The 23,465-nt window shown below is 42.3% G+C and overlaps 1 protein-coding gene across 6 annotated transcripts in view; it reads right to left on the bottom strand.

Moving 5' to 3' along the window:
- The window catches only part of APBA1 (amyloid beta precursor protein binding family A member 1), a 231,849-nt gene that overhangs the window by 130,979 nt on the left and 77,405 nt on the right, over window positions 1-23,465 (bottom strand). The window lies entirely within an intron of this gene.

Here is a 23,465-nt window from a genome sequence, read left to right as displayed (position 1 = left end):
CAATAGATGGGCATATTTTTGACTGGCACAAGTATGTGTTGGGATGTTACTGGCATCTAGTGGGTAGAGGACAGGGATGCTAAAAAACATCCTACAATGCACAGGGCAGAACCCATACAAAGACTTTTCAATCCAAAATCCCAATTGTGCTAAGATTAAGAAAGCCTGAAAAATATTTACATATATTTCTATTATTATTGAGAGTTACTGAGGCAATGCTAGAAGTTTCTACTAACATGGAGAAGCTGAAAGCTTTGTTCACAAGACTTAACATTCTTCTTGTGAAATAAAACTCTACTGCAGAGGTGAATGCCAGGCTGAATGTGGAAAAAAAAAATCATCCTGCTTTCTTCTGGGATAATACTGATTCAGAAGTGGCCAAGAAACTTACTAGAGTCTTTTTTTCTCCCTAGGCAGATAAGAACAGCCTGAATCAAGCTCCAGAAATAATTAAACAAAATTGCCAGGCATGCAATCTTCATTGTGGGTGAGCGACACTGTAAATTCTTGTTCCCCTGCCAGGTAGGTCAGAATTGAGGGAGAGGTTCAAATGTATTCTAAGATAGAGAATCAGAGAATATTAATCAGGGTTCTGAGAAGCTTGGGAAGGCACTTTAATCATCGCCTCTCTTTCTAGTAAGAAGTCGGTGGGGCAGGCGCAGTTGGACTTGTGGGAACCTGTCCAGGTTTTAGGACCTAAAGGCTCCTTAGCACATTTTAGTAAGAGTCACTTGCTTTCATGAAATGAAAGCATTTAATATAAAATGTATTGAGTGCCTACTAGGCGCCAGGCAGTGAGGACACAAGAGACCCAAGCCCTGACCTTTAGTGGTTCATGATGGCCAGAGGCACAAAAAAAGAACAAAGAGAACAACTGTGTCACGTCTCAAGGACAACAGTTCAAAGTTCAAAGAATCCCAGAGAAAATGCAAAGATTATTATCAGGGATAGTTAAAGGAAGGTATCCTGCAGACATGTATATCTTCCTTAGATGGGGGCAGGCAGTGGCCGTGCAAAGGCACTGAGGTGTCAAATGGCCCTGCCTGTTCAGGAACTCAACACACTGGGTTTCTGGAGCTGAAAGGTGCACTGTTCTGAGGGGAGGAGACACTCTGGGGGACGTCCCTGGAAATATGGGCTGGGGCCTAACAAATATATACAATGTCGATGGTATTAAGTTTTCTCATTGTCATGTTGGATAATTTTGAGACAGTTTATATTACAATCTATCCTTTGACTTAAACTCAAAGTGACATCCCAAAGATATTTTGGTCACTTTAAACATCTCTGTTTTTCTGACCTTTATTGATTTATAAATAGATGTAATATACAAGAGATTGGTTCCCTAAAGGGCACTGGGTAAATTCTTTTGTAATAGGAGAAAACTACCTTCTGATCAGTCCCCTCTTTCAAGGGACTTTTGGAGATGCTCTGATAGTCCCCCTTTCACCCTCTTCCATCCCCTCTCACCCAGCCAACAAAGTATACCCTGCTGTTTCATGTTAGAGTCTGCATTTCACTCTCTACATAACATGGTAGGTACCATATACAAACATGAATGGGCAATAAATTAAATGACATTCACGCTCAGAGCTGTGGATTGCCAGAGCCTCTGATTGGAATCTCAATTTTCCCCCTTAGTTTGTGACTGTGTTCTAAAAAAAAAAAAAAAAAGCCAATAAATCAACACAAGCAATATCAGCCTAATAAAACAAGTCTCTCCTGGGTTTTATTACTTTTTATATTGAGAAAGTAATTCCTGGACTCTCAGATGGGAGTTAGAAGCAGACGCTGTGAGGCAGCCCTCAAGCACCACATCTGAGGAACAGCTCCCTGGTGTCTGTGGCACTGTCAGTCCTGCGGTGCTTTCAAGAGCAGTGATATTGAAAGTGCGCCGTTGAGGATTTCTCTGTCTCCTCCCTCCTTCTTCTTCCAAATCTAAACCCAGGACTGGATTTCAAACAGAAGCACTTTTTTAAAAAATTAATTGGTAATTTTGTCAATTATAAAATGATGAAAAGTTTTTCACTGTTGAATAAATTCATTCTAAGGATTAAATAAAATTTTTAAAACTAAGTAATGAAAATAACCACACGAGAGAAAATAAAAGGAAAAATAGCCAACAACCCCAGCATCACAGTATGTTTCTTTTGCCAATTTTACATAGCTATAATCACAAAGTCCATACAGTTTTGTATTCTTGTCTTTTATCCATTTAAATAATTACATGTCTATAAAATGTATTATGCAGTCATTCAACTCTGTGTTTTTGAGAATACTTAATGCCTTGCAGGGGAAAATGTTTTTAAAATAATGTTAAATAATAAACAAAAATACTAAACTATATAACTTACAACACTAATCTTTATATGTGTGTGTACACACACACACACACACACACACACACACACACACACACACACGAAGATGGAGAGAAGGATACCAAAATATTAACAGTGGTTATTTTTGGATGGTAGGATTTACTTTTTTTATTATCACTTTTCTGAATTATTCAGTTTCTACAATTAACATGTATCATTTTCACAATGGAAAAATTTTAAATGTTACATTAAACTTTCCCCATGATTCTAGTGTTCATAACTATCATTTAATGATTGCACGATATTCTATTGAATGAACATAGCTTTTTTACTTAATTCTGTTCCTGTGGGGAAACAAGTCATTTCCCATTTTTGGTTGTTATAACTCATGTTTTATATTTCTCCTTGGTTCCACATCCCAGCTGCTTTACAGGGAAAGCGAAGCCTTGATCATCTGACCTCTGCCAATTACTCCAGCCTCAGGGCAGAGCTGAGAACACAGCATTGGGGTTGGATGTTCTGGGCAGAATCCTGCCTTGCTACTTCTTCATAGCATGGTCACAGAGTAAAACAGCACATGAGGATGGATCCAAAGTCCTGGCAAGCTGAGCATGCAGAGAATGGTCCTGCTATTGCTATTCCCTTGCCCCTACTCCTACCACTTCCCTAGTCACCTGCTCCAACTAGAATGGATCATTCCAAGTTGCCCAAACGTCCCCCACAGCTTCTACTCCCTTTGTGTGTATTTCTTTCATTTTCCTTCTCCTCCTCCTCCCCCTCCTCCTCCTCCTCTTCCTCCTCCTCCCCCTCCTCCTCCTCCTTCTTCTCCTCCTTCTTCTCCTCCTTCTCCTCTTCCTCCTCCTCCTCTTCTTCCTCCTCCTCTTCCTCCTCTTTCTCTTCTTCCTCCTCCTCCTCCTCCTCTTCCTCCTCCTCCTCCTTTTCCTCCTCTTCCTCCTCCTCCTCCTCTTCCTCTTCTTCCTCCTCCTTCTTCTCCTCCTCCTCCTTCTCCTTTTACAAGTGAGAAGAGAGGCAGACAGACTCCTGCATACATCCTGACCAGGATCCACCTGGCAACCCTGTCTGGGGCCATGCTCACAACTGAGTTATTTTTAGTGCCTGAGGCAGAGGCTCCACAGAGCCATCCTCAGCACCCTGGGCTGATGCCCTCGAACTGATTGAGCCATGGAGAGGAAGAGAGAGAGATATATAAAGGGGGTGGGAAGGGGTGGAGAAGCAGATGGTTGCTTCTCCTGTGTGCCCTGACCGGGGATTGAACCTGGGACATCCACACGCCAGGCCTATACTCTGCCACTGAGCCAACTGGCCAGGGCCTATTTCTCTTCTTCTAGAAAGCCCCTCAAATTCATCTCTACCAGGACCAGCTCATGCCCACCTAGTTCAAGTGTTCATCCTCTGTGATCTTTCTGGGACTCCTTGTCTCAGAAAGTAACCCCTCTTTGGGGAGAGTGTCCCAGAGGCCCTGCTAAGTACCTCCAATTGAACATCTGCCACACTATGTTTGCCTGTTTGCTTCTCACCATCTTCCCCTCCACTGAGAACTCTTCCAGGTCAGACCTGTAAGTCCATCCCAAACATTAAGCACGGGGTTTGACACACAGGAGATTTTCAAAATGGTGGCAGCTTGAAAGGTTTTTTACCATGTCACCCAGCTTCAAAAATATGACTTAAGTGGTTACATAATATTTTATTGTGTTATAGTTTCTATAATTTATTTAACTATTCTCTTTCTATTATAGTCCACTTTTGGTCTGGGACTCTATAATTTATAGGGAACATCCTAGTACACAAATCTTATTTTTTAAAAGAACAAAATTTAAGGTGTAGAATTGTTGGCTTTGAATATCTCAAACTTTGATGATCATTGCCAACACAGAGTCCTTCCTATCTTTAGACTCCAGGCTCAGTCCTACATGTCAGTGCAGTCCTCTGAATGAATCTATTCAATTACTTGTGTTAACTAACTTCTTGCCCTATAAAATGACATTCTTGCTGAAGAATCACAGGTTTCTAATATTCTCAATGTGCCCAGCCTTGTGCTTGATCACACACACACACACACACACACACACACACACACACACAACACCTGCAGTGGCCACCTTTGCCATGAGGCCTAAGAAAGGGGAAGAGAGAAGCTGTTTTCTTCACTTTTCTGCCTTCAGTGGCCAGACAGGTGACTGTGAATCTAGAGTTCTTATAACTCAGCACCATGGCTCAGAAACACTTTTATATCATTGTGTTCATGTTCAGTAATGGTTCTTCACCCTCGACCCCAATTATGACACTTTCTTTCAAACTTGGTTTTATTAGGTAATACACAATTGGTGAGATTAAAACATTTTCTTCCTACAAAAACAGCAATTTCTATAGATGTGTGTATGTATATATATACATTTAGAGGGGTCCTCAAGTTATGACAGTCTCGACATACAACGTTTTGAGTTTATAACGCTCACTCCCATAAAAACTTAGTGCAGGTAGAACCATTTCCAGCGTCTGCTGCATGTTCCTTAGGCAATCCTGACTCACCTGACCCAGTATCTCCAGCACCTTCTGCAGCTTCTCCTGCCTCTCCAGCTTCCTCCTCCCAATAGGTCACTCTCTCCCACTTTGCAATGCCCCTTCCAGTGTGCAAGCCAACCACAGGAATAAAGGTAAGGAATTTTTTTTTGTACACTCATTTTTTGTCATTTTTTCTGCTACTACAGTACAGTGCAAAGTACAGTATACTTATGTCCTTTTTCTGTGGCTTAGTTGTGTTTTTATATTCCACTTTATGATTTTACAACTGTGTTAGGATAGGTAAGTGACAGGCTAGGGTGTATTTTGACTTACACCAAAATTTGGGTTATGTCACTGTCATAAAAACAAAACTGTGTTGTAACTTGAGGACCCCCCTCCATGTATGTAGCTCCAAATAAATGTTCGAATGACAAAACAAAATTCTCCCCTCACAAAATATTTTTAAAATAGTAAGCTTTTATATACAGGAGGAGAACTTCAAAATGTGGTTCATTCCCTGAATCTGCATGACAATCACCTGGCCCATACCTACCTGATGAGTGCACACAGGCTATGTATTTAAAATGTTCTCAGTAAAGGCCCTGGCCAGTTGGCTTAGTGGTAGAGCATCAGCTCGATGTGTGCATGTCCCAGGCTCAATTCCCAGTCAGGGCACACAGGAGAAGTGACCATCTGCTTCTCCAACCCGCCTGCCCTCTTCTCTTCCTGCAGCCATGGCTTGATGGTTCGAGTGAGTTGGCCCCAGGCACTAAGGATAGCTCCATGGCTCTGCCTCAGGTGCTAAAAATAGCTTGGTTTTCAGGCAATGGAGCAACAGCCCAGATGGGCAGAGCATCACCCTTTGCCCTTAGAGGGCTTGTGGGGTGGATCCCTGTTGGGTGCATGCAGGAGTCTGCCTTTCTGCCTCCCTTCCTCTCACTTAATAAAAACAAACAAAACAAACAAATAAAAACAAAACAAAACTCTCAGTAAAGTTCTTTTTCTCCTCCAGCTTTATTGAGATATAACTGACATATAACATCGATAAGTTTAAGGTGTACAAGTGGTGATTTGATACATGTATATACTACCAAATGTTTACCACAATAAGATTGGTAAATACTCCATCACCTCACATAATTATAATTTTGTTGCTTTATGGTGAGAACATTATAGCATTACTCTCATAACAACTTTCAAGTATATAACAAAGTATTGTTAACTAGCATCACCATGCTAGATTCCCAAAACTTACTCATCTTCTAAAACAGGAAGTTTATTTCCTTTGACCAACCTGAGGGGAATGTTACTCAAATAAAATTATTTCATTTTAAAGAAATGATTATTGTTATAATGAACACTTAGTACCACTTAACATAAATGTAATCAACCATAAAAATGTCTCAATAGTAAACAATGCTTATCCTTGAGCCACTTAAATTATCCCAGTTAGTGAAACTTGAATTTAAGCTATTTATATTTTAGATAATAAAAATACGGTCTGGAAAGGTTAAGTGATTTGCAAAACGTCATACAGTGGAATCCACATCTCTGGACTTCTTCGCAATAACACCCTGGCGCAGCAGCACCGTCCCCGGCAATCACCAAAATTGGCCCAGCCGGAGAAATCCATCTCCCAGTGACTCTGCACACTCTCTGTAGCTCTTAGCCAATCTAAAGTAGAGTGCCTCAGATTGGCTGTACTGAAGGTAACTGTTAAAGGAGTCTAGAGGCAAATTAGAAAACATCAACTGCACTTTCTTCCTCTACAGTGAGAAATTAAATCAACCAAGCAAAATTAGAATACCCCAGCTGCAGTGCCAGGGGAGCTGGTAGCAAGCCCCACACAGCCTGAGAAACAGCCAGTCAGCCCTGTACACTAACACAGAATCCAACAATTAGAGCCTTTCCTAGGTTCTCACAGACCCGACCTCTCCAAGCCAGCGCACACCTGGCCACACAGTGGTTTTCTTAGTGTAGGGGAAGCCTAGGACATCTAGGGTCAAGATTTCCATTATTTTTCGAGGCTCATCACAGACTACCTCCTGTCTAAGGTTTTATGAGTCTTCTCACTTTCACTGATTTCTCCATCACCTAAATTTCAACCAGCATTTCTGGATAGAAGGGGCTTTAAGGTGGCAATCTGGGTGAAAGTAATTTTATTTTGTTTATATGCTTTAAATGAGAAAATTGAAACGTTTCTAAAGATGCTTTTATTCATACTTTACAAAGATTGAGAAATCAGTTGTCTATAACCATCTATAACAATTGTCATTATTATGTAGAAGATGTGGTGGATTTTATGGGAGCAGGGAGCCCCTTGCCCTGGCCACCACTGGCACCTCCTCTGATATTCTCCTTCCAGGCTTTAGCTAGAGTCCAGTCTAGCACACACAGTCTGTCTGCTACCATAGGATATTTGCATACCAACAAATGCAATATTATCAGAGATTCCCAAGAAGTATATAGCTCCATGAGGTCAGGGATTCTGTCTTTATGTACACCAATATACTCAGCCCTAAACCTAAAACATGTAAGCACATTGTAGGCCCTAAATATTTGTTGGATGAATGTATAGAGGGATGGGTGGATAAATGGATAAGTCAATAAGTCAGTGAATGAGAGATAAACATTTGACCGTCAAACTACTTTATAGAAAGCCATTCTTTCAATGGGTTAAAGAGGATCAGGGAACAGAGTTCCAGCAATAACTGAGTTCTATTTCCTATAGAAATGTCAGTGACCTTTTTGTAGAGAAAGGGGTAAAGCTAAAAGAAATCCCGTGCATCAGTAAGATAGTTCAGTGTTTTGTTAACATGCAGCTCATTATGAAGGGTCTTCCCCACCACATCCCACCCACCATGCTGGGACCAACGTCATCCCAGCATAATCTACACCCTGTGGCAGTAATGTACAAAGCCACATGAAGAGTGCCCCTGGGCTCCACTTGGAGCAGCATTTTTTTTTCTAGGAATAGTACTAATTCCTGAGGAAAAGTGGGTCATCATTCACAGAGGCCGTCTGGTGGGTACCACATTCTCCAGCTTATGGGCTCTTGTAGGAGGACTATCTATACTTTTCTGTTGCAGTTTTTCTTTACCAATCTAATTCCTCAGAGCATACGCAGGGTCTATATTTTCTAATTATCTATGTAATAGTAAAATTATTTTTGGTCTTCATAATAAAATGATGTTGGTATTCCTTGTATTACTGCTGAGGCTTTTGAAGTTTTGAGAAGTTAATTTGGCTGAGGTCATGCAAGCTAGTGGGAGAAGAGGGTTGGATTCTTCAGACATGACTTTCGAGCCAATGCTCTTGATCATCTATCTTGCCAAACCTGCCATGGTGCTCACAGAAAGGTTGTAGGCCTGGATCAACGCCTGTTACCTGAGTCCTGTACACACATCATAACTAAAATAAGATGGAAGGGGAGAGGTGAGTGAGCGGTAGGAAAGGAGAAAGGAAAGGAGAAAAAGAACAAAGAACAGCCTATTCGGGAGTAGATCTAATTTGATTCTTGCTGGCTCTAACTCATTTCTCAAAAGCCAATTAGCCGCCGAGAGCACAGACAACTGTACAGCTGTGCACAGACGGCTGTATCAGCAGCCTCTGACCCAGAGCTGGGCGATCTGCAGCCCTAAATGGACGGCTCCACTTCCTAAAAAGAAAGGAAAACACAACGAAACATACCCACACCACCTGTGGGTATTACTCTCAAAATACAAGTCCTTTTTAAACAACAGACCTCTACTGGGCAGCAAACACAGCTAAGCTTTAGTCAAGAGACAGAAAACCGGGGTCTCTGTCCTTGAGAAGATCATTTTAATACCCGATTGCACAAGGATGCCATTGTGCCTGCCAAACCCCGCTGGCTGATGGCGGCTGCCAGGAGTCCTTTGCTGTGGATTCTGTGCCCGATTCCACACAGAGTAGGTGAGTGTTGTCAGCTGTGTCAACCAAGGGCATATGGTGGGGAAGCTTCTAGCACAATGCCTACACTGAGTGTCTACTCAACAAATATTGTTTCCTTTACTTTGAATTAAGCTTTAGCAACCTTCATATTGACCAGAGCCCCGAGCTCAACCTTTTCCTCACCCAGCATTATCAGGACAGATAATGACCTAAGGATAGACAATAGGCATTGAAAAAGAAGATGGACTTTGCGTAATGGCTAAAAATCAATATGCCAGTGGTCCCGACCAACCCTCCTGACCTGTGTCAACAAACCCTACTGGCAGCAATTAGTATTCTACTACTCTAGCAAAGCCCTAACTGCCTCCTCATAATGGTATGATTATCTGATCAGGTAGGGCTCTCAGTGACGTTCTGCTATGGCACAGTTATTTTTTGCCCTAGGAAACTTGCTGACAAGCCTCCTTTGAAAAACCAAAAGCGTGAAGTGCTTTCCACTCCTGACTGAGCCTACAGAATCCTGTGGGCTATATAAAGTACCTTCAGCTTCCCACTGCATACCCGTCACCCATCCCTCCCCATGTCACCTTGGCAGCATGCTGGGGGTGTTCTCAAACAGTTAAATAAGAATGAAAATCCGTTAGGAGCTGAATAGCTGCCCCTAAACTGGAGAGCTGATTAGCTTTTCCAGACACCTGATGGCTATTCTGACCTGGATCCATCTCTGACATGCCTCTAGAAGCCTCTGATAGCTTACATAATTGATAGTCACTTTCCTGAGCAGCAGGTGACAGAGAACAAAGATGGCCCCGATCAGTGACAGCACTGAAGGGCCCCGCGGATGGCGTCATCTCCAGGCACCCTTTCCTGGCATTGTCATTTCCTGGTCCCTCTGACCTAAATCAAATTCAGGCTCACAATAGGCCACATAAATGGTATCAGTCAAAGGAAGAGTGTCAAAATGCATTTTCCCCCCAAACCTGCCCTGCAATTTCCTCACCTTGGGATTATGTTAGAATAGCCACGGCTGTTATTTCTGTTGTGAGTAAAAATAATATCAGCCAGTCAGATTCACTGAGAAAAGATCCCTGACATTTACCTTAGGGCAGCCAGAGAGCGTAGCTCAACATACTTCTCCAAGGGCAAAAAAGATAAAACAAAGAGTTTCATCTGACTCCTTCAAAGAAGTTACATGAGGCAAGGGGACAAATCATTTTGTTCGGAAGATATACTGTCTTCCGGTGTGTGTGTGGGGGGTGGGGATGGGGACTGACTGCATGGACCTTCCATACTTCAATACTCCCATAGTTTGCCTTTTGAAATCTGGTTTCTGAACAATACGGCAGAAACATGATGAGCTTGGAACAGTCCCAGCATGCAGTAGGCACTCACAAAACATTTAAAGAATGGAAGAAGGCCTCTGCAGCAAGAATATTCCTTAGGGACAATGTCTTAGGAAATAAACAGGGTAGGGAGAGAGGACTATTGGTCTGAGGAGCTGCAGATCTGAATGCCAACCCCACCTCTTACTTCCCAGCTGGGGTCAAGTCACCTGGCTCACTGATACTTAGTTTCCTGAGGGTAATTTGAGAGTAAACACAAAGGCCTGTCTTCTCTCTCAGAAATGTTGGAGGTGATCTGTGAAACAGGGATCCACCAGCTAGGGTCTCGTTGGTTGATAAAAGGAGTCCTGGCTTGAGGGACAATGTCAGGCGTCCTCAAGGGATTACAATATCTCTACCCTTTTGTCCCTCTGTGTGACTCTTATACAAGGTTTGAGGCCTCTTCCCCTTCTCTACGGATTATCAAGTTATTTACACAACAGGGAAAGGGGAAGCTCCATTTTTTAGCAAACAGATATGTGCATATTCTAAGTGTCTAAGTAACCTCACATCCAACAGATCAAGGAGAGCCACAATTTGTTTTCTGATTTAATGTATCAGATACAAAGTAAGATAAAAAAAAACAGTGGGAGGCTCTTTAGTAACTAAGCTCTGCTCTTAGCTAACACCGGGGTCCAAACACATAAGTGAAATCTTACATTGTAGTTGTTAATTGTGGTGAAAACATTTAACGTGAGTCTACCTTCTTAACAAAATTTTAAGTGTACAATACAGAAGTGAAAGCTTGCCCTCTCCAACCTGCTTCTAGTGCAATTAAACAGCCCTCCCTCATCCGGACTGTGGATCTCCACCCTCGATAATCAAACACTGAGTTGCTGATGCATCAGTCCATCAACTAACCACAGACTTTGAGGTGACTATGTAAACTGGGGATGTCAAGGATTTCAAGGAAGCCACCTGTTACTCCCTTCTAGATCATGCTGCTTTCCCATCCTGCCACCCCCGACTTCTCTAGGAAAATGGGGCAGCTACTACTAATGTGTCCTGCTCTCTCTTTGAAACCCTCTCTACTCTGCCCTACTGGGTTTTCCCATTCAGACTATTTCCATTTTGGCCATATGTAAAGCCGGTAGCAACGGCCACCATCACAGCCGCCCGGCCCATGCAGGTTTGAATTTAATTCAGACAGACAGTAATGAAACAACGGAGCCAAGAAATGGTGGGCCATTATCTTTAATCCTACCTTGCACCCGGCAGGCAAGAAATACACACAGTGGGAAAACACTCCCCTTTCCATTCAGGGCTCCCAAAGCCACTGACTTATCCGAGTTTCCTAGAATCAAAGGTTTTTACCTCATCAGCCTTATTCACCTCTGTTGCCCATCTCCTTCTCTCTGCATAAACTCTGCACAAACTGGCTTCTCTTTCAGCATTCCGCCATCTTGGCTGCTTCTCCTCTCCTCCATGTGGCCTTTCTCTGGTCTCCTCCAGCATGGGCTTCTCTGCCCCATTTTATAATGTAGAAATCAAAACCTTTAATCCAATATACAAACAAAGAAGTCTCTGATACAAAATCACTTATCTGAGGCATAATGGGATTCCTCATAAGAGTACACCACCCCACATCATGCAACAGTCAAGGGTATGGGGAAAAGCTTAGTATTAAATCTAAGCCTTAGGCTATAAGGACCCTGCCTGCTTATAGCCTGTCCCCCACACCCAATGCAAACTATAAGTGAGCAAACATATACAGTGTGTCCGTAAAGTTATGGTGCACTTTTGACCAGTCACAGAAAAGCAACAAAAGACTATAGAAATGTGAAATCTGCACCAAATAAAAGGAAAACTCTCCCAGTTTCTGTAGGATGATGTGGCAGCATGTGTGCATGCGCAGATGATGATGTAACACCGTGTATACAGTGGAGCAGCCCACGGCCATGCCAGTCGAGATGTGGATGGTACAGAGGAAAGTTCAGTGTGTTCTGTGGCTCGCTACATTCAAATCCGTGACCAAAGTGCAACGTGAATATCGGCACGTTTATAATGAAGCGCCACCACATAGGAATAACATTACTCGGTGGGATAAGCAGTTGAAGGAAACCGGCAGTTTGGTGGAGAAACCCCGTTCTGGTAGGCCATCAGTCAGTGACGAGTCTGTAGAGGCTATACGGGATAGCTACCTAAGGAGCCCTAAAAAATCTGTGTGTGAGCACACATTGAACTGCACTGAATAGGTATGAAACTGGGAGAGTTTTCCTTTTATTTGGTGCAGATTTCACATTTCTATTGTCTTTTGTTGCTTTCTTGTGACCAGTTAAAAGTGCACCATGACTTTACGGACACACTATATATCATATTTACAAACTTATTTGACCAACACCATACTTTATCAGCACCACCTCTGGGAGCTCCTTCTTCTAATTGGGGACTTAGCTCCCCAACTCCCAAATTTCTTATATTTGCTTGCTTCTCTGGCTCTTAGCAATAAATGTGAGTTAAGATCCATGCAAGCCTGGCCAGGCAGTGGTGCAGCAGACAGAGTGTCAGACTGGGATGCAGAGGACCCAGGTGCAAAACCCTGAGGTCGCCAGCTTGAGCGCGGGCCTCACCAGCTTGAGTGTGATGTTGCTGGCTTGAGTATGGGATCATAGACATGACCCCATGGTCACTGGCTTGAGCCCAAAGGTCTCTGGCTTGAAGCCCAAGGTTGCTGGCTTGAGCAAGGGGTCACTTGTTCTGCTGAAGCCCCTGATCAAGGCACATATGAGAAAGTAATCAATGAACAACTAAGGAGACTAAGGAGCTGCAAGGAAGAATTGATGCTTCTCATCTCTTTTCCTTCCTGTCTGTCTGTCCCTCTCTCTCTCTCTCTCTCTCTCTCTTTCTCTCTGTGTGTGTGTGTGTGCCAAAAAAATAAAGATCCATGCAAGATGGAATCTGTCATGTTCACTTTAAACAGATCCTATGCAAGCTCACAATATATATTTGCTGGATGAATGAATTAATGAATGAATGAAGTAAATGAACAAAGACACATACAACCAGCTTGTATAGAAATCCTGGGTGTTAATAGTTTGACAACTGGGATTTATTTTAAACCTATTACTAGTAGCACTACAAAATTACCCTTCATCAATTAGACACTGTTCTGAAAAATTTTATCTTAAGTGCCTATATCTCAGGTAATTATACTAAAATGGTGGTATATTAGAGTTAGCTCAAGAAAATTATCCAGCAAATGAATGGGATTTAAAAGAAAGAAAAATCATCTTAAAAAAGATTTCTAATTATGTAGTTTAAAAAAATTACCAGGGTTTTCAACCAGTCTATGCCTTGCATTTCATAAATAGTCTTAGGTAGCAGCAGTGTTCATGACCAGCTGCCCTCCTTTCACCAATGTTATAATGGGTGGTATCACAGAATCATTAAAAGCACAGGTTCTGTAGTCAGTGCTGGTGGCCTAGGCAACTATTTCGCCTCTCTAGGCTTCTATCTTCATCTTTCAAATGTAAATACTAGTAGCTAACTTGAAGGGATGTGGTGAGTATTCAAGGGCATAATCCATGTAAAGGGCTTTGCACAGTTTCCAACACATAATGAGCACTGGATAAATGTCAGCCCTTTTCTTTCTATTTGAAAAATGTCTAGGAGGTCAGTTGAAGACTGGCTAAGATTTGTCATCTCTCTAGCAGTGAGTCACATTCCCTTCCTGTGTATTGGCTAAATAAATGTCATTTAATGTCATTAGCTCTCTTATTTGAATTTCTGCCAGAGAAAGAAAATATTGACCAACCGCAAATAAAAACCTAATGATACATGTATAAATATATATGGGTTGGCAAAAGTAGGTTTATAGCTGTGAGTATGCAAAAACAGTTTATTCTTGTATTATCATTTATTCCTTAATTATTGTGTTATTTATTTGTATTATATAAATCTACTTTTGCCCACAGCTATGTATCTCATATATATAAAAAAATATGTGCATAAACATACATATAAAGCATATATATCCATGCTTGTCATCTCTACAATATTGTAAGACCCTAGAGGATGTTGGTGGGTGAAAATGGCTGAAACCTGTAGAGTGCTTCCCACGTGGCGGACACAGTTAAAAGTGCTTTGCAGGTACTGACTCATTTTACCTTCGCAAGAAGCCCATGAGCCAGTCAACATGTGCTATTTAACCTCTATTCATTCAATAAATGAAGACTAATGCGATGTTTACCAATGTACCACACAGATTGTATAGTATAGTGGCTAAGAGTAACCCTGGTTCTTTTACTTATTAGGAGTATGTCTTTAGGCAAGTTACTTAACCTCTCCTTATACAAAATGGGAATAACAACAACAACAATGGTAGGTACAACTATTATAAAGATATACTGACATATATAAATGGCTAGAATAGTGTCAAGCACCCAGTATACATTCAGTACATTTTAGCAAACTTCACCATGAGTCCATTTAAAAAATGAAATAATACCCTTTCCATGAAGTAAAATCCATCTCATTAGTTATAAATACGAATAAGCAAAAGTCACTTCTCTTGTAGGAAAATGAGGGGGAAAAAGGGTCAAAATTTGAATTGACATAAAAATCTGAATTACTGTTGGAACAGCCAGGAAAGCAAAGGAATGGTCATTTATTGTCCAGGATGAATTAGTCATCATTCACGTCTGCTATCCAGGACAACCCTTTGATAACTAGCTTAAATTTGTGAATGATCTCATTTGGGAATAATGTGTCTATGGACAGAATTGAGCTAGCTAAGCCCATCAGAAGGGAATTTATTCACATTTGTTCACATGTTGATCTAGAAAACCCAGTAGTGAACAAAACAAAGACCCTGCTCTTGGGAGTTTGCATTCTTTTAGGTGAGCTAGGCAGCAAACAGATAAGTATAACATGTCAGGTAGTAATAATACTGTATCTAATTAGAAAATTTGCATTTACAAAATTACCTGCTCCCAGGGTTAGCCAAAAAAAATCTCTACATAATACACAGATACAGACAACAGGGTGGCACAGCCAAAGGGGGTTGGGGGTGGGGGGAGGAGAGCAAAGGAGGTGAAGGGGGCAAGAAGAGACTTTGCTCGGGGTGGGGTGCACAATACAGTGTATCTATAGATGGTGTTATATGGAGTTGTACACTTGAAACCTGTATGGTTTGGTGAACTATGTCATCCCAATAGCTCAAAAATAAATAAATAAATAAATTTTTTTAAAAGGGGAAAGATTTAAAGACTAAAACAGTAGCTGAACCATAATAACCTGCTAGGTCAGCTAGCTCAGCTACATGAGTCCACTCCTCTACCGAGATCCTCTGAAAGAAAGTAGAAAGGGGAAGGGAAGAGCTTCGGGTGCAATGGAGGGAGTGTGCCCCAGCTTTGTGCGTTCCTGCCAGGGCCAGGGGCTGGCCTACGTCAAAGCACCCTGGAGAGAGAGAACGCACTTCAGAGGCTGAACCGGCCCTGGTTTTGGTTCCCAGCTTCTGCTACTCTTCAGGGGCCTGAGCGATGTTATCGGAGCTCCAAGGAAAGGCTCAGCTCAGCCAGATCCCCACAGCTCTGACTTGCTGGTGGTGGGATTTCGAGAGTGCTAATCTGACACCCAGGGCCCAGTACCCAGACCCCCTTGACCATTTCCATTTCTGACTTGTGCTCATGCTCTGAAAAGTAGGATTTTTCCTTGTCATGAGACTTGGTTCCCCTGAAAAGTAGGATTTATCCTTGTCATGAGACTTGGCTCCCAACCAAGGACTCACTTCTAGTGACAAGATTCCTGGTTTAATCTCTGTACCAAAGTCCATTCTGGTCACTTGCTGAATGGGGGACTACGTGCCTTCCTAGTGCTCATTTTACACCGTCTCTCACAGAGCCCTTGATTGGACCGAGCTTTCTACAAGTAAACCTTCCCAGCACTTTCAAGTCGGGCCAGTTTCTGGACTGCCAACCGATGCATACGCCTGCCTTGTCACTTCATGGTGTAACCCTGCCACAAGGACCGATTGCCTGGCCCATGAATTTTGTTCTGTTGCCATAGAACTCCTGAAATCTCACTGTGGTTTCTCAGTAGGATTTCTTCTGGGCCAAGCAGTTGGAGCCATCACTCGACACCCCACCTCCATATTGCAACCATTAAAAAGATCAGTATGCTTCTAGGGCTTGGTTATTGCAGTTGTTAACACTAAGCACTAGTCTTCTTGCCCTTACCTGCAGAGAATCAGCTGAGTTCCAGATCTCCCTGTATTATATCCTAAACATTTGCACATCTCTATTATCAAAGTTTATAATTTGATATTGATATGATTATAAATATCTATTTCCTTTATTTAACAATAAACTCCATGGAGGAAGGGGACGCGTCTGCTTTGCTCACACTGTATCTATTGAACCAACTGGAGAGCTGGCTCATCAACCGAAGTTGGTATCTGGTTGACGGACACAAAGGGTCAGTCTCGACTCAGCCCACATATGAGCTGAAATCAAGATACGCTGGCTTCAGGGCGGAGGATCTCAAAGTCAACTACTTGCTGAACATTCTTTCTTATTTTTATTTTTCTAGCCACAACCTGGTGATCTCATGAGGGCCTGCTTCCCCTATAAGGTTCTCCAGTGCGGCTAGCTTTCTTTACCACAGCCTTGTTTTCCTGGATGGGGAGGAATGGTAGGTATCCTTCTTACTTCTTTTTGTTGTTGTTGTTGTTTTGTTGTTGTTGTTGTTTGTATTTTTCTGAAGTTGGAAACGGGGAGGCAGTCAGACAGACTCTTGCATGTGCCCGACCGGGATCCACCCGGCATGCCCACCAGGGGGCAATGCTCTGCCCATCTGGGCATTGCTCTGTCACAATCAGAGCCATTCTAGCGCCTGAGGCAGAGGCCATGGAGCCATCCTCAGTGCCCGGGCCATCTTTGCTCCAATGGAGCCTTGGCTGCAGGAGGGGAAGAGAAAGACAGAGAGGAAGGAGAGGGGGGAGGGGTAGAAAAGCAGATGGGCGCTTCTCCTGTGTGCCCTGGCTGGGAATTGAACCCGGGTCCCCTGCACGCCAGGCTGACACTCTACCACTGAGCCAACCGGCCAGGGCCTTCCTTCTTACTTCTTAAGGCTGCTTCCAAACCACTCTCTCCTCTGTAAACCCCCTCAGCTTTGAAATTCATTTTATCACACTCTATATTACCCAGGACACCTCACTGTTTCATACACATAGGTAATCCTACTAACAGCGTGACTCCAAGCTCCTTTCCTCTGATGATGTTCTTGACTCACTCCAGCCTCTCAGTCTTACCCTGGACCTCACCATGAGCTATAACTGCGTTCTCTGTGAACTCAGCTGAGGTGGGTGATAAAGGGAAGTCCCAGCTGACGTTATAACTAACAACTCCAAATACTTACTGAAAACTGGAATGAAGTCACTTAGGTTTATCCTTTGTCAATAAAAAATACAGGCTAAAGTAAGAAAAAATCAAAGAACCAAGAGTTTCCACGTGCTTTCACAAAAAATTGTGGCTGCACAGTATGCTTTTGATAGAAGCCATTGTTACCCGAGGTAATTTAAGAAGAAAACTCTTTCCAAAAATGTGGACCATTGATCCTGAGATTAATTAATTTGGGGAATGTTTAGAATTGTAAGTGTTGGCTGATAAATATCATGAGCTGTGGTAGTAGATGCTTGCTTGCTTGCTTGATTGATTTTTGCCAATGCCACCTATTCATCCTGCACCCCACAAGACACCTTTCAATATTCACCTCTCCTCTAATCTTGACTCACTGGGATTCAATTGCCTCCCTGATCCCCCAAATTCAACACAACATTGGTCTCAGGTCATATGTGCTTTGTCATAATAATAGGTGTGTGATGGGAAGGTGACCCAGTCAGAGTCAGTAAGACTTCTGCTTGGAGATAGCACCCTTGGAGATGTTCCAGAAGGTACAAAACAGAGTTCTGTGATACAAAAGCTTGAGTGAAGCTGGAGGCATGTCAGAGAAGACCTCTTTGTGGGAATGACATTTGCACAGAGACCCGTCTTGCAACAGTAAGCAAGCAGTCAGGATGTTGGAGAGAGGAGAGGGAGAAAGGACATTCCCAAAAATGAGACAGCTAGTGCAAATGCTCTGGGGGCGAGAAAGGGTAAGGCATACAGGGGGAACAGAAAGGCGGCCACGTCATTGGAGCTCACTGACAGAGGAGAATGAAATGATCCCATAGTCCAGGAGGGGGCTAGTAGTTGAGGCAGGAGATAACGAGGCTGTGGACTAAAGTGGTAACAATGAAGATAGAAAAAAAGTAGTCAAATTTATATTTTATGTAAGTACCTTAGACAAAACTTGCCAGTTGGTTGGAAATTAAGAAAAATAAAAAGGGATAAAATCAGTGATGTCTCGTAAGTCTCTGGCTTGAATAACTAGTTAGATGGTGATGCCATTTAGTCAGATGGTAAGACAAGAAAAGAACAAGTTTGTTTGTTTTTAACATGTTAAGTTTGATCAGCCTGTTAAAGATCTATGTGGAGAGGTCAAGGTAAACATCAGAGCTTAGTTCCTCTAAACCAGTGGTCCCCAACCTTTTTTTGGTCATGGACCGGTTTAATGTCAGAAAATATTTTCACGGACCGGCCTTTAGGGTGGGATGGATAAATGTATCATGTAAGTTATTTATTCTTTCTCTGTGGACCAGTACCAAATGGACCACAGACCGGTACCGGTCTGCGGCCCGGGGGTTGGGGACCACTGCTCTAAACCACGAAGATGAAGATGATAATAATGATGATGGCAACTACTGTTTACTGAGCATGTATTATATGCCAGGCATTATGTGAGGTGCTTTACGTAGATCATCTCATGTAATCACCCCATGTCTCTTGAAGCTAGCCCTCCCATTTTTACAGCTGAGGAAATGGAAGCTCAGATTTGTTGAGGGAACTCACCAGTGGCATGGTTACAAAATAAATAAGTAGGGGAGTTCTACTTTCTATGGCCGGAGATCTGTCACAAAGTGGATCATGGCTCCCAAACTAGATGATATGATGCTTGAGGAAGGGCAGTATCTTTTCACTTTGTACATTCCCCAAACAGCCCAATGCTTTGGACTTAGAAGATGCTCAATCAGTATTTGTTGCTTGATTCCATCAGTCGTGGGGAAAGACCAAATGGCTCGAGGCCAGGCCCAAGCAAAAGGCTTCTGAGATGACGTCAGAGTAATGGCGGGGTAGGAAGCGATACCGATAAATCTCCCCCAAAACTCAACAAGATCTTCAACCAGAAACAGAAAAACCTATACTTGGAGCTTCCAGATGCTTCGCAATACACCCAAAGGTATGATTGAGTGAAAAATTGGCTAAATATATAACCAAACCCCGAAGGAAATAGGGAGTAAGAAATGCTCCGCCTTCCTCACTAACCTAAACAGGGCGGCTTTCTCTGGTAACTGTGAACATAGAAACTGAGGCGGGCAAAGGGGGTGAATACAAACGGCCGAACCAGGCCGTGGCACGGAGATCCAAGCCGAGGAAGATCTGATCCTGTGGCAACCCGGGCAATACAAGCTAACACTCGCGCCAAACCCAAAGAAAGAAAGACAAGCGGCGCGGCCATTTTACCCGGTCTCCTGGTTGGTGCGCAGTTAGTGGGCGAGAGATTTCTTCCTAGGCCCCGGGAGTCAGTGCCCGTGTTGCCCCACGGAGAGGCAGGGTCAGAGGCCTTTCTGTGGGCCGAGGGCAGAGTCTCTGGGCAGCCCCAGCGCCCTGGGAAAGCCACGCACGGGAGGGAGTGAGAACTAATTCCAATGGTGGAGATTTTCCTTGCCAAGGGTGTTTCACTCAGAGGGAAACGCAGCCGGCCTCATATCCTGGTTTGCGCGCGCAGATAAGGAGTGAGCGATTCCTCCGAGTGCCTTGGCAGTGCGCGCCCGTGTCATCGCACAGAGGAGCAGAGTCAGAGGCCTTTGTGTGGGCCAAAGCGGAATCTCGGGCCGCCCCAGCGCCTTGCAAAAGCCGCGCACGGGGACGGAGCGAGACTCAATTCCAACGCTGCAACTTTTCCCTGCGGTTGGGGGTTTCACTCAGAGCGTGAGACTGCTGGCCGAATATCCTGGTCTGCGCGCGCAGCCAGTGAGTGAGAGTTTTCTCCAAGCGCCCCGGAAGTGGGCACCCGCTTGTGTTACCGGACAGAGTGGCAGAGCCAGAGGTCTGTGAGTGGGTGGAAAGCCCGCCTGATTATGCTAGCAGCTCTGACTGACTGAGCCTTACCCAGAGCCCTGTGCTGAGTGGAAATAGAGTGGGGAGTTGCCAGCTCTTTGAGCCTCTTACTATCCAGGCAGAGGCAGCAGCAACCCCATAGTTGGATTATCAGGCTACTAATTGAGGAAGGAAAGACTAGGAGAAAGGCTCCAGGAACACGGACTCTCTCACTGTCGGAGCCTATAAATGCTAATAGCCTCGACTGCCAACGAGACTAAAGCACAATACATGACATTGCCATAGAGACTTATCAACTGCAAACCTCCACCTGAGCGTGGCAAAGGGGCAAAACCCGGGGTACAGAGTCACCGACCAGGAAGAGGGAGAGAAAAGAAAAAGCAAGAAGATAACCTCTCAAAATCAAGAATAATCTGCAGACTTTATAACCTATCCCATTTTATTATATTTGTTCGTTTGTTTCTCTTATCTTCATTCTTGATACTTTTTTTTTTTTTCCTCCTCCAATTTGGCTGATTAACTCTCTACCGGTCTTACTCTCTCCTCTCCTTGAACTACACTACCCATAAGTGTTACATCTCCCATTATCTTTTCTCTTCTCTTCCTTACACTCTATGAGGGTTGCACTCCAAAACCCTTAACTCTCTCTCTCTCTCTCTCCTTTCTTTTTTCTTCTTTTAGTGGTTCCCTCTTTTTTTTTTCTCTCTCTCTCTCTCTCTTTCTTTTCTCCCTCTATATTAGTTTCTTCCTTTTTCCTTTACATCTCCTCTCATTCAAACCTCAATAACAAACAAATTATCTTATCTGGGACTCAAACTTATGTTTGTGGCATTTTGGGGGGTTTTTACTTCACCTTTTTAACTCACTAGCAGTGCTCCCATCCCTGGCTCTCCATATTATCTAGTTCTTGTTCCACTAAATACAATAGTAATTTTTTAATTTGTCCCCCCATTTTTCCGTTTTCCTCTTAATCCTCTCATCATAACTCTTAGACAACCAACACCTAAAAGCAAATCATTTTATTCTTGACCCAAATTTTTTCCTTATTTGCTTTTTGTGGGTCCATACGCTCTTTTTTTTCTTTTTTCTTTCTTTTTTTTTTTTTTTTTTTTTTTTGCCCCTTTATTACTTTTCCCCAATTCAGGCCCTCCATCACAGGCATTGTTTGTTATAATTCACAGTCCACCACAAGATTTTATCAAGAAAGAGGGGAGAGGAGAGGAGAGGAAAAAAGGAGGGGGGAAATAATTTCCTTTTTTTTTTTTTTTTTAAATTTTTATTTTATTTTATTTTTCTTTATTTCATTATTAATTTTTTTTAAAAAAAAACAACTCTTTTCGATTTTTTTTATTATTTTTTTAAACTTTTTATTCTTTATTAAATCTCATTAATACTATCAACAAAACCACCCTCAGATGCCATTAAGGAAGAGAAAATCGAATATCATGGATACAAAAGAAAGAGAGGTAACACAGCTAGATGAGGAAAAATCTATGGAGAAAAAATTTAATATATTGGAAACCTTGGAGCTAAATGACAGAGAATTCAAGATAGAAATCCTAAAAATCCTCCGAGATATACAAGAAAACACAGAAAGGCAATTTAGGGAGCTCAGAAAACAACTCAATGAACACAAAGAATATATGTCCAAGGAAATTGAAACTATAAAAACAAATCAAACAGAGATGAAAAACTCAATTCACGAGCTGAAAAACGAAGTAAAAAGCTTAGCTAATAGAACAGGTCAGATAGAAGAGAGGATTAGTGAAATAGAAGACAAGCAACTTGAGGCACAACAGAGAGAAGAAGAAAGAGACTCAAAAATTAAAAAAAATGAGATAGCCCTACAAGAATTATCTGACTCCATCAAAAAGAATAACATAAGAATAATAGGTATATCAGAGGGAGAAGAGAGAGAAAATGGAATGGAGAACATACTCAAACAAATAATAGATGAGAACTTCCCAAGCCTGTGGAAAGAACTAAAGCCTCAAGTTCAAGAAGCAAACAGAACTCCAAGTTTTCTTAACCCCAACAAACCTACTCCAAGGCATATCATAATGAAATTGACACAAACCAACAGCAAAGAAAAAATTCTCAAGGCAGCCAGGGAAAAGAAGAATACAACATATAAAGGAAGGCCCATTAGATTATCATCAGATTTCTCAGCAGAAACTCTACAAGCTAGAAGAGAGTGGACCTCAATATTTAAAGTCCTGAAAGAGAGGAACTTTCAGCCACGAATACTATACCCATCAAAGCTATCCTTCAAATATGAAGGAGAAATAAAAACATTCACAGATACAGAAAAGATGAGGGAATTTATCATCAGAAAACCCCCACTCCAGGAATTACTAAAGGGGGTTCTCCAATCAGATACAAAGAACAAAAAAAAACAGAGCCACAAGTAAAAGCTCCAAGAAGAACACAATAAAACCAAATTTAAACTGTGACAACAACAAAAAGAAAGAGGGGGAGAAGATGGAGATTAACAGTAGCAAAGGACGATGGAGTGCAAAAGTACTCACAAAATAGTTCGCTACAATGAACAGGGTAGGGACCCTTTTCATTATTCAAAGGTAACCACCATTGAAAAAACCACCACAGAAGCACATGAGATAAAAAAGATAGCAACAGTGGAAAGATGTATGGAATACAACCAAATAAAAACAAAAGATAGAAAAACAAAAGAGAAGGATCAAACAAGACACAAAACTAACAGAAAGCAAGATATAAAATGGCAATAGGGAACTCACAAGTATCAATAATTACACTAAATGTAAACGGATTAAACTCACCAATAAAAAGGCACAGAGTAGCAGAATGGATTAAAAAAGAAAATCCAACTGTATGCTGCCTACAGGAAACTCATCTAAGTAACAAGGATAAAAACGAATTCAAAGTGAAAGGCTGGAAAACAATACTCCAAGCAAATAACATCCAAAAAAAAGCAGGTGTAGCAATACTCATATCGGATAATGCTGACTACAAGACAGGAAAAGTACTCAGAGTCAAAAATGGCCATTTCATAATGGCTAAGGGGACACTGAATCAAGAAGACATAACAATTCTTAATATATATGCACCAAACCAAGGAGCACCAAAATATATAAGACAGCTACTTATTGATCTTAAAACAAAAACTGACAAAAATACAATCATACTTGGAG

Source organism: Saccopteryx leptura, chromosome 2 (genome assembly GCF_036850995.1).
Source record: "Saccopteryx leptura isolate mSacLep1 chromosome 2, mSacLep1_pri_phased_curated, whole genome shotgun sequence".
Classification (NCBI taxonomy): Eukaryota; Metazoa; Chordata; class Mammalia; order Chiroptera; family Emballonuridae; genus Saccopteryx; species Saccopteryx leptura.
Note: the sequence above shows the minus strand (reverse complement) of the source record. Positions and strands in the feature narration are given on the sequence as shown.